We start from the raw sequence: 14208 nt of genomic DNA, 5'->3' as shown, positions 1-14208 counted from the left end.
TCACTTGTGAGTTTGCTAGAATCTGTTTAAGAAATAAGCTTGGTCCACAGTCCAAGAAAACTACATTCTTTTAAAGAAAATGAAAATATCCTCAAGGGAAAAACGTGGAGCCCCGTGCCCGGCTCAGACAAGGGCTTTCCTGAAGCGCGACCTGGGTGTCCCCTCGCGGCCGCTCCTGAGCGAGACCGGCGGCTGGAGCTGCGCGGGGTTTTTCGCGGGGCTAGCAAGGGGGGTCCAGAAGAGGAAAAGAGGCAGGAACTGGCTGTCAACATCCATCAGATTCCCCAAGGCCAAATCCCACAGTAACCACGTGGCCACAGACAGTGCCCTTTGCAGGCCCCCTCTCCAAGGGTGTCATTCGTCACCCCCTCCTTGGACCTCACCCAAGCCAGTCACCCTCCCACCCACAGTGGGCACAGCGTTAGGAGATGCAGAACACGCATGTCCCCGCCAGTCCAGCCTTCCAGTCTGCACCCTGCCCTGAAGGCATGCTTGGGGGACATGTTGGGGAACGGGGACGCGGTCCCGGGCCCCTGAACAAGGGACAGCCGCTCCCACCAGGACCTGCCAGGAAGACAGCCGGGTCACCTTGCACCCCTGAGTGGGGCCGCGGCTCTCTCCAGCCTGGTGGCCCAGGGCCTGCCTGGAGACTACAGGCTGCAGGGGTTCCCTGAGTGGAAAGCCATTGAGAGGGCCAGTGGGAGGCAGGGCTGCGCAGGGCAGTGGCTTGAGCAGCCCCAGACAGTGAATACATAGAATCTTCCCAGCGGGCATCAGGCCCCTGCAGGGAGCAGCTTGGTAGGAATGAGGCAGAAGAACGGGGTCTGGAGGCACCGAACCTAAGGCCGATTCACTCTGACTTCCTAGAACTAAATCAAACAGAAAACAACTTTTCACACCTAAGTAAGAAAAGGACCAGAGACTACTCCCTTTGCAGGCCTACTTCCCCTTTTTCTGCGTGGCAGATGGAAAATTGAAAGTATCTGACTGGTTGCAGAAAACAACCAATCAGAGGTTTGCATAGGAGGGTAACTTTGTAACTTCACTTCAGCCTCTGATTGCTTGCTTTCCACAACCAATCAGATGCTTGCATAGGGTGTAACTTTTGTAACTTCATCTCAGCCTCTGTTTGCTTTCTGCAACCAATCAGACTGATTGCGGGCCACTACATCATTTACATAGGATGTACACCAAGTAACCAATGGAAAACCTCTAGAGGGTATTTAAACCCCAGAAAATTCTGTAACCTGGGGGCCCCTATGCTCTGGCCTGCTCCCAGCAGCCTGCTTCCATCATGTGGAGTGTTTTTGTTTTGTTTTGTTTTTGAGACAGAGTCCTCACTCTGTCACCTAGGCTGGAGTGCAGGCTGGGTTCAAGCGATTCTCGTGCCTCAGTCTCCCAAGTAGCTGGGATTACAGGCGTGTGCCACTACGCCTGGCTATTTTTTGTACTTTTAGTAGACATGGGGTTTCACCATGCTGGCCAGGCTGGTCTCGAACTCCTGATCTCAAGTGATCTGCCCGCCTCAACCTCCCAATGTACTGGGATTACAGGCGTTAGCCACCGTGCCTGACCATGTAGCGTGTATTTTCGTTCTCAATAAATCTTTGCTTTTGTTGCTTCATTCTTTCTCTCACCACGTGGAGTGTACTTTCATTTTCAGTAAATCTCTGCTTTTGTTGCTTCATTCTTTCCTTGCTCTGTTTGTGCAGTTTTTTTGTTGTTTTTTTTTTTCCAATTCTTGCTTCAAAACAGCAAGAATCTGGACACCCACCACAGGTAACAGGAAGGTGGGATGGGGGGAGCTCACCCTGACACTGATCAGGGCCACCCACGTGCCCCTCCCCACACACCCATACTCACTAGGGCCCTGGGTGGAGCTTTCCCCTGCTGCTCACAGCTCAGTGAGTCGCCAGGCCAGCAAGCACCCCCAGCTGTGCCCTTCTGCTGATTTTGTCCCTGGTCACCCTTACCAATCAGGATCCAGTCAGGTGACAGAAGTCACAGGCAAGTGGCTTCAACACCCACATATGTAGGGTCTTTTCACTGTGTAACATGTGATCCTAACACACTTTCTATACCTCGCATCCTTTAGGTTCTGTGTTTTATTCCAGGTAATGTTCCTTGAATCTAAATTACAATTTACTAATTTTCTCAAAAGCTGCACCTAATCTGTTACCCATTCAGACAAACAAACTCACTTATCAAATGTTTGTTGAACTGGCACTCGGTGGCAGATTCTGTACTAGGGTGAGCCAAGTGCAGACACATGTTTGCCAAGACACATGGTCATGCCTCAGGGCCTCCTGGGTGCACATGCACACATGGACCTGCGGGCTGGCGCCACAGTGCTCAGCCTGCTCCCAATCCCAGGGTGCACCAGAGAGGACAGAGGATGTCACAGCAACACCCAACCCCTCCCACTGCATGCTGAGCTTAGTTCCTGATACACTGTCACCCAAAGGCATGGCCCAGGGCCGTGGGTCTCTCTGCAGATCTGCCCTGCCCCCACTTACACACACACACACACAGACACACGCACACACACGAAGAGATGTGTCTCATTTCTACCTGTGGGATTTTAACTTAAGGTGGTGACTGAGTGACCACACAGAGAGGCCAATGCGATGGAAAGCAATTATTACTTACATTTCCTAGGGGCACACCATGCCACACAGGGCCACATGGAGACCACCAGTGTTGATCAGGAGGCAGGAGCAAGGGGAAGGCATAGGCAACAGCCTTTATTGGGATTTTCACGGGACAGGCCAGGCAGGGCAGAGTAAACAGCTTATGATTAGCTAATTTGAATAACTCCGGCAGGCTTTGGCCTATAGTGTTGGTCTCTGGTTACCTGGTACCTGGTCGTGGGGTGCTTCAGTGCAGGGGAGATATTGGCATGGGGGTGTGAGAGTTGGATAAAGAGGTAATTGGGGCTGTAGACTCAGGATCAGTTGGTTGTATATGAGAGAGGTGCTCTGGGTCAAGTGCTTTGCCATCTCTAAGAAAAGACTAATCCTGGGAGGGCAGTCTCTCCAGAGCCAGCAAACTTTAAAAGATATCATCATAAAATGCAGAAAATAAAAAGCATAAGCACACCAAGTCACAGGGTAAGTGGATGTTTACCTTTTTACAAACTGACAAATCGTGTTTCAAAGTCATTATACTACATTACATTCCCTCCACAGTGTTATGAGGATTTCAGGTACTCCATATCCTCACCAACACTTGGTATAGAGAGTCTCCAATTTTCACCATTCCCACTTGGTGTGTAGTGGTATTTCTCTGTGATTTTACTTTGTATCTCCCTAATGACTAATGTTTACAATTTGTATTTGTACTACTGCCATCCCTCTACCTTCTTTGGTTAACTGTCTGTTCAAATCTTTTGCCCATTTAAACTTTTTTATTATTGAGTTTTGAGTTTTTAGTAAATATTGGATGCAAGTCCTTCTGTAGATATGTGATTTGCCAGTATAGTCTTCTAGGCTACAGTTCATTTTCTCCTTCATCTTAACAGAGTCTGTCCTAGAGCAGAAATTTTTTACTGATGACAAAGTTGAACGTGTCATTTTTCCTTAGATTGAACATGTTTTTGGTGCATATTTCAGAAGTATTTGCCAAGATTTAAAAGATTCTCTCATGTTACTTAATGAAGGTTTCATACTTTCAGGTTTATAATCCATTTTGAATTAGTTCTTGAATATTATACACCATGTGAGGTTTGGGGTCACAACTTGTGGTTTTGGTTCTTGGGTTTTATTTTAATATGGATGTCCAGTTGTTCCAACAACACTTGTTGAAAACACTATCTTCATTGAATTGCCTTTGCACCTTTCTAAAACATCATTTGATCTTAGATGTGTTGGTCTATTCCTGGACTTTCTTAATCTATATTATTGCTAGTATTTAAAAGTCTTACTTAACATAATTATATAATACGTCTTCAAATCAGGCAAAGTAATCCTTTAACTTTATGCATCTTTTTCAATTTTTTTTGCTATTCTAAGTCCTTACTTTATGCATTACCATATGAATTTTAGAATTCACTTGTTATTTTCTAATAAAACCATCATGGGATTTTGATTGAGATTGCATTGAATATATATATATATATATATATATATATATTCATTTTTTTTTTTTGAGACGGCATCTTGCTCTGTCAACCAGGCTGGAGTGCGGTGGCGTGATCTCAGCTCACTGCAAGCTCCACCTCCCGGGTTCATGTCATTCTCCTGCCTCATCCTCTGGAGTAGCTGGGAGTACAGGTGCCCACCACCATATCTGGCTAATTTTTTGTATTTTTTTAGTAGAGACGGGGTTTCACCATGGTAGCCAGGATGATCTCAATCTCCTGACCTTGTGATCCACCCGCCTCAGCCTCCCAAAGTGCTGGGATTACAGGCGTGAGCCACCGTGCCCGGCTGCATTGAGTATATATATATCAATCTGAAAAGAATTAAAACATTAATGGGTTTAAAACATTGTCGGGCTACCCACAAAGGGAAGGCTTTGTGCTCTAATCCATAAATGTGGTTTATCTCTCCCTTTATTTAGATCTTTAATTCTCTTCGACAATATTTTGTAGTTTGTAGTGTACATCTTATGTGTATTTCAGTTGCACATCTTATATGTCTCAAGTATATGTTGTATGCTCTTATAAAAAGCCACCACTTTGGGAAGCCGAGGCGGGCAGATCACCTGAGATCAGGAGTTCGAGACCAGGCTCGCTAACATGGTGAAACCCCTTTTCTACTAAAAATACAAAAAAATACCCGGGCATGGTGGCATGAGCCTGTAATCCCAGCTACCTGGGAAGCTGAGGCAGGAGAATCGCTTGAACTGGGAGGTGGAGGTTGCAGTGGAGCCGAGATCGTGCCATTGCACTCCAGCTTAGGCAACAAGAGGGAAACTCCTTCTCAAAAAAAAAAAAGTACTTTTTAAAATTTCAGTTTCAAATTGATCATTGTACACAGAAGTACAATTTTTATAAAAATCATTGTCTACCCTAGAAACTATAATTTCATTTATTCTACATTTTTGTTCACAGATTTCATGGGATTTTCTCCATTAATATTTATGTTGTATCGGGGAACCCACCCCCAATATTTCAACATACGTTCTTTCTATTTTCCCTAAGTGTCGGCCAGTCTGAGAAATAAAGAGAGAGGGTACAAAGAGAGGAATTTTACAGCTGGGCCTCCAGGGGTGACATCACATAATGGTAGGACTGTGATGCCCACCTGGGCTGCAAAACCAGCAGGTTTTATTAAGGACTTTTCAAAAGGGGAGGGGTTGTGTGAACAGGGAGTAGTTCACAAAGAGCACATGCTTCTGAGGTCAATAAAGATCACAAGGCAAAGGGCAAAATTAGAATTACTGATGAAGGTCTATGTTCAGCTGCGCACGTATTGTCTTGATAAACATCTTAAACAACAGAAAACAGGGTTTGAGAGCAGAGAACCAGTCTAACCTCAAATTCACCAGGGTGGAGTTTTACCCCACCTAGTGAGGCTGAGCACACTGCAGGAGACCAGGGCGTATTTCAGTCCTTATCTGAACCACATAAGACAGACAATCCCAGAGTGGCCGTTTATAGACCTCCCCCCAGGAATGCAATTCTTTTCCCAGGGTCTTAATTATTAATATTCCTTGCTATGAAAAGAATTCAGCAATATCTTCCCTACTTGCACATCTGTTTATAGGCTCTCTTCAAGAAAAAAACATGGCTCTTTTTGCCTGACTCCACAGACAGTCAGACCTTATGGTTGTCTGCCCTGGTTCCCTAAAATCACTGTTATTCTGTTCTTTTTCAACGTGCACTGATTTCATATTGTTCAAACACACATGTTTTACAATCAATTTGTACAATAGTGGTCCTGAGGTGACATGCATTCTCAGCTTAGAAGGATAACAGGATTAAGAGATTAAAGTAAAGACAGGCATAAGAAATTATAAGAGTATTAGTTGGGAACTGATAAATGTCCATGAAATCTTCACAATTTATGTTCAGAGATTGCGGTAAAGACAGGCATAAGAAATTATAAAAGTATTATTTGGGAACTGATATATGTCCATATTAAAATGAAATCTTCACAATTATGTTCCTCTGCCACAGCTCCAGCCAGTCCCTCCGTTTGGGATCCCTGACTTCCCACAACAATGTTGTCTAAAAATAAGTTCAATTTTATTTGTTTGTTTTCAAACTGGCCACTGTGAAAGTTATTGGAATAAGATTATTCATATTATTCCTTATTACCCTTTTAGAATCTGTAAAAACTGGGTGTGGTGGCCCACTCCCATAGGCCCAACTACTCTGGAGGCTGAAGCAATTGGATTGATTTAGCCCAGGAATTCCAGGCTGCAGTGAGCCATGGTCGTGCCACTGCACTCCAGGTGGGGTATAAAAATAAATGAATAAATGAATAAATAAAATCTATAGTATCTAGTGATGTCACCTCACCTGTACCTAACATTGGTAGTATGTGTTGTCTCACATTATTTCATGCTAGATTCACAAAGATGGATCTCTTTTATTGATCTTTTCAAAAAATCAGTTATTGGTCTCACTGATTTTTCTCCATTGTTATTGTGTTTTCCATATCATTAATTTCTTGCTGATCTTTATTATTTCCTTCTTATTTTGAGTTTCAGTTGCCCTTTTTGAAGTTTTTTAGGTTGAATCTGTCATTGATTTGACACATTTCTTTCCTGAGATAGGAATTTTAATCTATAAATTTAGCAGCATCCACAATTCTTTTTTGGTTTAGATGGAGTCTCGCTCTGGCACCCAGGCTGGAGTGCAATGGCAGGATCTCAGCTCACTGCAACCTCTGCCTCTTGGGTTCAAGTAATTCTCATGTCTCAGCCTCCCAAGTAGATGGGATTAGGGGCGCACGCCACCAACCCTGGCTAATTTTTGTATTTTTAGTAGAGACAGGGTTTCACCATGTTGGCCAGGCTTGTCTCAAACTCTTGATCTCAGGTGATCCACCTGCCTCAGCCTCCCAAGGTGCTGGGATTACAGGCATGAGCCACTGCACCTGGCCCCACAATTCTTTTTGTATGCTGTGCTGTCATGTAATATGATACTGGCCTAGCACCGCTCTAGTCTCATCTCTGGAGATTCCTGGGTATCCATCTTTGATGTCTGGTAAAATAAATTAGTGAGATTCATGATGAGCTCTTTAAAATCTAAAATCCCGGAGGGTGGCTGGCAAGATGATGAAATAGGAACAGCTCCGGTCTGCAGCTCCCAGTGAGATCAACGCAGAAGGCAGGTGATTTCTGCTTTTTCAACTGAGGTACATGGCTCATCTCATTGGGACTAGTTAGCCAGTGTGTGCAGCCCATGGAAAGTGAGCAGAAGCAGGGTGGGGCATCACCTCAACAGGGAAGCACAAAGGATTGAGGAACTCTCTCCCCTAGTCAAGGGAAGCCATGAGGGACTGTGCTATGAGGAATGGTGCATTCCAGCCCAGATACTATGCTTTTCCCACAGTTGTCACAACCCACAGACCAGGAGATCCCCTCTGGTGCCTACACCACCAGGGCCCTGGGGTTCAAGCACAAAACTGGGCAGCCATTTGGGCAGACACCAAGCTAGCTGCAGGAGTTTCTTTTCATACCCCAGTGGCACCTGGAACACCAGCAAGACAGAACTGCTCACCACCCTGCAAAGGGGGCTGAAGCCAGGGAGCCAAGTGGTCTAGTTCAGTGGATCCCACCCCCACAGAGCCCAGTGAGCTAAGATCCACTGGCTTGAAATTCTTGCTGCCAGCACAGCAGTCTGAAGTTGACCTGGGACACTCAAGCTTGGTGCAGGGAGGGGCGTCGAGTAGGTGGTTTTCCCCTCACAACATAAACAAAGCCACTGGGAAGTTCAAACTGGGCAGAGCCCACCACAGCTCTGCAAACCCACTGTAGCCAGACTGCCTCTCTAGATTCCTCCTCTCTGGGCAGGGTATCTCTGAAAGAAAGGGAGCAGCCCCAGTCAGGGGCTTATAGATAAAACTCCCATCTCCCTGGGACAGAGCACCTGGGAGAAGGGACAGCTTTGGGCACAGCTTCAGCAGACTTAAACATTCCTGCCTGCCAGCTCTAAAGAGAGTAGCCAATCTCCCAGCACAGCACTAGAGCTCTGCTAAGGGACAGACTGCCTCCTCAAGTGGGTCCCTGACCCCCAGGCCTCCTGACTGGGAGACAACTCCCAGAAGGGGTCCACAGACACCTCATACAGGAGAGCCCCAGCTGGCATCTGGTGGGTACCCATCTGGGATGACACTTCATGAGGAAGGAACAGGCAGCAATCTGTGCTGTTCTGCAGCCTCTGCTGGTGATACCCAGGCAGACAGGGTCTAGAGTGGACCTCCAGCAAACTCCAGCAGATCTGCAGCAGAGGTGTCTGTTAGAAGGAAAACTAACAAACAGAAAGTAATTGTATCAACATGAACAAAAAGGACATCCACACCAAAACCCCATCTGAACATCAACAACATCAAAGGCCAAAGGTAGATAAATCCATGAAGATGGGGAGAAACCAGTGCAAAATGGTTGAAAATTCCAAACACCAGAATACCTCTTCTCCAAAGGATCACAACTCCTCACCAGCAAAGGAGCAAAACTGGACAAAGAATGAGTTTGAAGAATTGACAGAAGTAGGCTTCAGAAAGTGGGTAATAACAAACTCCTCTGAGCTAAAGGAGCATGTTCTAACCCAATGCAAGGAAGCTAAGAACCTTGAAAAAAGGTTAGATGAATTGCTAACTAGAATAGCCAGTTTAGAGAAGAATATAAATGACCTGATGGAGCTGAAAAAAACAGCACAAGAACTTCATGAAGTATACACAAGTGTCAATAGCTGAATTGATCAAGCAGAAGAAAGGATATCAGAGACTGAAGATGAACCCAATGGAATAAAGTGTGAAGACAAGATTAGAGAAAAAAGAATGAAAAGGAATGAACAAAGCCTCCAGGAAATATGGGACTACATAAAAAGATCAAACCTACATTTGATTGGTGTACCTGAAAGTGACAGGGAGAATGGAATCAACTTGGAAAACACTCTTCAGGATACTATCCAGGAGAACTTCCCCAACCTAGCAAGACAGGCCAACATTCAAATTCAGGAAATACAGAGAACACCACAAAGATACTCCTTGAGAAAAGCAATCCCAAGGCACATAATCATCAGATTCACCAAGGTTGAAATGAAGGAAAAAAATGTTAGGGGCAGCCAGAGAGAAAAGCCAGGTTACCCACAAAGGGAAACACATCAGACTAACAGTGGATCTCTCCACAGAATATTCAACATTCTTAGAGAAAAGAATTTTCAACCCAGAATTTCATATCCAGCCAAACTAAGCTTCATAAGCAAAGGAGAAATAAAATCCTCTACAGACAAGCAAATGCTGAGAGATTTTGTCACCTCCAGACCTGCCTTACAAGATCTCCTGAAGGAAGCACTAAACATGGAAAGGAACAACTGGTACCAACAGCTGCAAAAACATGCCAAATTGTAAAGACCATCAATACTATAAAGAAACTGCATTGACCAATGTGCAAAATAACCAGCTAGCATCATAATGACAGGATCAAATTCCCACATAACAATATTAACCTTAAATGTAAATGGGCTAAATGCCCCAATTAAAAGACACAGACTGGCAAATTAGATAAAGAGTCAAAACCAATTGGTGTGCTGTATTCAGGAGACCCAACTCACGTGCAAAGACACATATAGGCTCAAAATAAAGGGATGGAAGAATACTTACCAAGCAAATGGAAAGCAAAAAAAAAAAAAAAAAAAAAGGTGCTGCAATCCTAGTCTCTGATACAACAGACTTTAAGCCAACAAAGATCAAAAGAGACAAAGAAGGGCATTACATAATGGTAAAGGGATCAATTCAACAAGAAGATATAACTATCCCAAACATATATGCACCCAATACAGGAGCACCCGGATTCATAAAGAAACTTTTTAGAGACTACAAAGAGACTTAGACTCCCACACAATAATAGTGGGACACTTTAACACCCCACTGTCAATATTAGACAAATCAACAAGACAGAAAATTAACAAGAATATTCAGGACTTGAACTCAGCTCTGGATCAAGCAGACCTAATAGACATCTACAGAACTCTCCACCCCAAATCAACAGAATATACAGTCTTCTTAGCACCACATTGCACTTATTCTAAAATTGACCACATAATTGGAAGTAAAACACTCCTCAGCAAATGCAAAGGAATGGAAATCATAACAAACAGTCTCTCAGACCACAATGCAATCAAATTAGAATTTAGGATTAAGAAACTCCCTCAAAACTGCACCACTACATGGAAACCGAACAACCTGCTCCTGAATGACTGACTACTGGGTAAATAATGAAATGAAGACAGAAATAAATAAGTTATTTGAAACCAATAAGAACAAAGACACAATGTACCAGAATCTCTGGGACACATTTATAGCAGTGTTTAGAGGGAAATTTATGGCACTAAATGCCCACAAGAGAAAGCAGGAAAGATCTAAAATCAACACCGTAACATCACAATTAAAAGAACTAGAGAAGCAAGAGCAAACAAATTCAAAAGCTAGCAGAAGACAAGAAATAACTAAGATCTAAGATCAGAGCAGAATTGAAGGAGATAGAGACATGAACAACCCTTCAAAAAAATCAATGAATCCAGCAGCTGGTTTTTTGAAAAGATCAACAAAATAGATAGACCACTAGCCAGACTAATAAGGAGGAAAAGAGAAAAGAATCAAATAGATGCAATAAAAAATAATAAAGGGGGTATCACCACTGATCCCACAGAAATACAAACTGCCATCAGAGAATACTATAAACACCTCTATGTAAATAAACTAGAAAATCTAGAAGAAATGGATAAATTCCTGGACACATCCACCCTCCAAAGTCTAAACCAGGAAGAAGTCGAATCCCTGAACAGATTAATAACAAGTTCTGAAACTAAGGCAGTAATAGCCTACCAACAGAAAAAAGTCCAGGACCAGATGGATTCACAGCCCAATTCTACCAGAGGTACAAAGAGGAGCTGGTACCATTCCTTCTGAAACTATTCCAAACAATAGAAAAAGGGAGATCCTCTCTAACTCATTTTATGAGACCAGCATCATCCTGATACCAAAACCTGGCAGACACACAACAAAAAAAGAAAATTTCAGGCCAATCGCCCTGATGAACATCAATGTGAAAATTCTCAATAAAATACCAGCAAACCAAATCCAACAGCACATCAAAAAGCTTATCCACAACGATCAAGTCAGCTTCATCCCTGGGATGCAAGGCTGATTCAACATACGCAAATCAATAAACGTAATCCATCATATAAACAGAATCAATGACAAAAACCACATGATTCTCTCAATAGATGCAGAAAAGGCCTTTGACAAAATTCAACACCACTTCATGCTAAAAACTCTCAATAAACTAGGTATCGATGCAACATATCTGAAAATAATAAGAGCTATTTATGACAAACCCACAGCCAATATCATACTGAATGGGCAAAAACTGGAAGCATTCCCTTTGAAAACCAGCACAAGACAAGGATCTCCTCTCTCACCACTCCTATTCAACATAGTATTGGAAGTTCTGGCCAGGGCAATCAGGCAAGAAGAAGAAATAAAGCGTATTCAATTAGGAAAAGAGGAAGTCAAACTGTCTCCGTTTGCAGATCACATGATTGTATGTTTAGAAAACCCCATCATCTCAGCCCCAAATCTCCTTAAGCTGATAAGCAACTTCAGCAGTCTCAGGATACAAAATCAATGTGCAAAAATCACAAGCATTTCTATATACCAATAATAGACAGCCAAATCATGAGTGAACTCCCATTCACAATTGTTACAAAGAGATTAAAATACCCAGGAATACAACTTACAAGGGATGTGAAGGACCTCTTCGAAAAGAACTACAAGCCTCTGCTCAAGGAAATAAGAGAGGACACAAGCAAAGGGAAAAACACCCCATGCTCATGGATAGAAAGCATCAATATCATGAAAATGGCCATACTGCCCAAAGTAATTTATAGATTCAATGCTATCCCCATCCAGCTACCATTGAATTTCATCACAGAATTAGAAAAAACTACTTTAAATTTCATATGGAACCAAAACAGACCCTGCATAGTCAAGACAATCCTAAGCAAAAAGAACAAAGCTGGAGGCATCACGCTACCTGACTTCAAACTATACTACAAGGCTACAGTAACCAAAACAGCATGGTACTGGTACCAAAACAGATATATAGAACAATGGAACAGAATAGAGGCCTCAGAAATAATGCCACACATCTACAAACATCTGATCTTTCACAAACCTGACAAAAACAAGCAATAGGGAAAGGATTCCCTATTTAATAAATGGTGTTGGGAAAACTGGCTAGCCATATACAGAAAACTGAACCTGGGCCCCTTCCTTACACCTTATACAAAAATTAACTCAAGATGGATTGAAGACTTAAATGTAAGACCTAACACCAAAAAACCCTAAAAGAAAACCCAGGTAATACCATTCAGGACATAGGCATGGGCAAAGACTTCATGACTAAAACACCAAAAGCAATGGCAACAAAAGCCAAAATAGACAAATGGGATCTAATTAAACTAAAGAGCTTCTGCACAGCAAAATAAACTATCATCAGAGTGAACAGGCAACCTACAGAATGGTAGAAAATTTTTGCAATCTATCCATCTGACAAAGGGTTAATATCTGGAATCTACAAAGAACTTAAACAAATTTACAAGAAAAAAACAGACAACCCAATCAAAGTGGGTGAAGGATATGAACAGACACTTCTCAAAAGAAGATATTTATGCAGCCAAGAAACATATGAAAAAAAGCTCATCATCACTGGTCATTAGAGAAATGCAAATCAAAACCACAATGAGATACCATTTCATGCCAATTAGAATGATGATCATTAAAAAGTCAGGAAACAATAGATGCTGGAGAGGATATAGAGAAATAGGAATGCTTTTACACTGTTGGTGGGAGTGTAAATTAGTTCAACCATTGTGGAAGACAGTATGGTGATTCCTCAAGGATCTAGAACCAGAAAAACCATTTGACCCAGCAATCCCATTCGTGGGTATAAACACAATGGATTATATATCATGCTACTATAAAGACACATGCACACGTATGTTTATTGTGGCACTGTTCACAATACCAAAGACTTGGAACCAACCCAAATGCCCATCAATGATGGACTGGACAAAGAAAATGTGGCACATAATACAGCATGGAATACTATGCAGCCATAAAAAAGGATGAGTTCCTGTCCTTTGTCGGGGCATGGATGAAGCTGGAAACCATCATTCTCAGCAAACTAACACAAGAACAGAAAACCAAACACCGCATGTTCTCACTCATAAGTGGGAGTTGAACAATGAGAACATATGGACACAGGAAGGGGAACATCATGCACCGGGGCCTGTTGGGGGGTGGGGGGCTATGGGAGGGATAGCATTAGGAGAAATACCTAATGTGTAGATGGCATGTTGATGGGTACAGCAAACCCCCATGGCACATGTATTGCTATGTAGCAAACCTGCACATTCTGCACATGTATCCCAGAACTTAAAGTATAATAAAAAAAATTTTAATCTAAAATCCCTCATGGCCCCAAGGGCCATTGTGTCTACCAATGGCTTTTGCTGTGGTCTGAATATTTGTATCCCCCAAAATTCCTATGTTGAAATCTAATCATCAATATGATGGTTTTGAAAGGTGTGGGCCTTTGGGAGATGATTAAATCACCAAGTTGGAACTCCCATGAATGCGATGAGTGCCCTTATAAAAGAGGCCCCAGACAGCTGTCTTGACCCTTCAGCCACATGAGGACACAGCTAGAAGACACCCTCTAGGAACCAGAAAGCAGCCCTCACCAGACTCTGAGTGTTCTGGCATCTGGATCTTAGACTTCCCAGCCTTCAGAACTATGAGGAATAAACCTCTGTTGTTTATAAGCAACTCAGTTTATAGTTTTTGTCACAATAGCCTGAACAGACTAAGACACCTTTACCTGGCATAAGTGTCTCAACAACTGGTTCTGATCATATAGCCAGAGAAACATAAAAGACCTTGCTAGAAACTTTTGCTCTGAGCTCTTCCAAAGCCAAGATTGATTGAACAGATCTTGTTGGCTCAACCAAGAAATGAAGCATGTCATGTG

This window comes from Pongo abelii, chromosome 20, assembly GCF_028885655.2.
Source record: "Pongo abelii isolate AG06213 chromosome 20, NHGRI_mPonAbe1-v2.0_pri, whole genome shotgun sequence".
NCBI classification, from domain to species: domain Eukaryota; kingdom Metazoa; phylum Chordata; class Mammalia; order Primates; family Hominidae; genus Pongo; species Pongo abelii.
The sequence above is the reverse complement of the archived record's forward strand: the minus strand, read 5'-3'. Positions refer to the sequence as shown.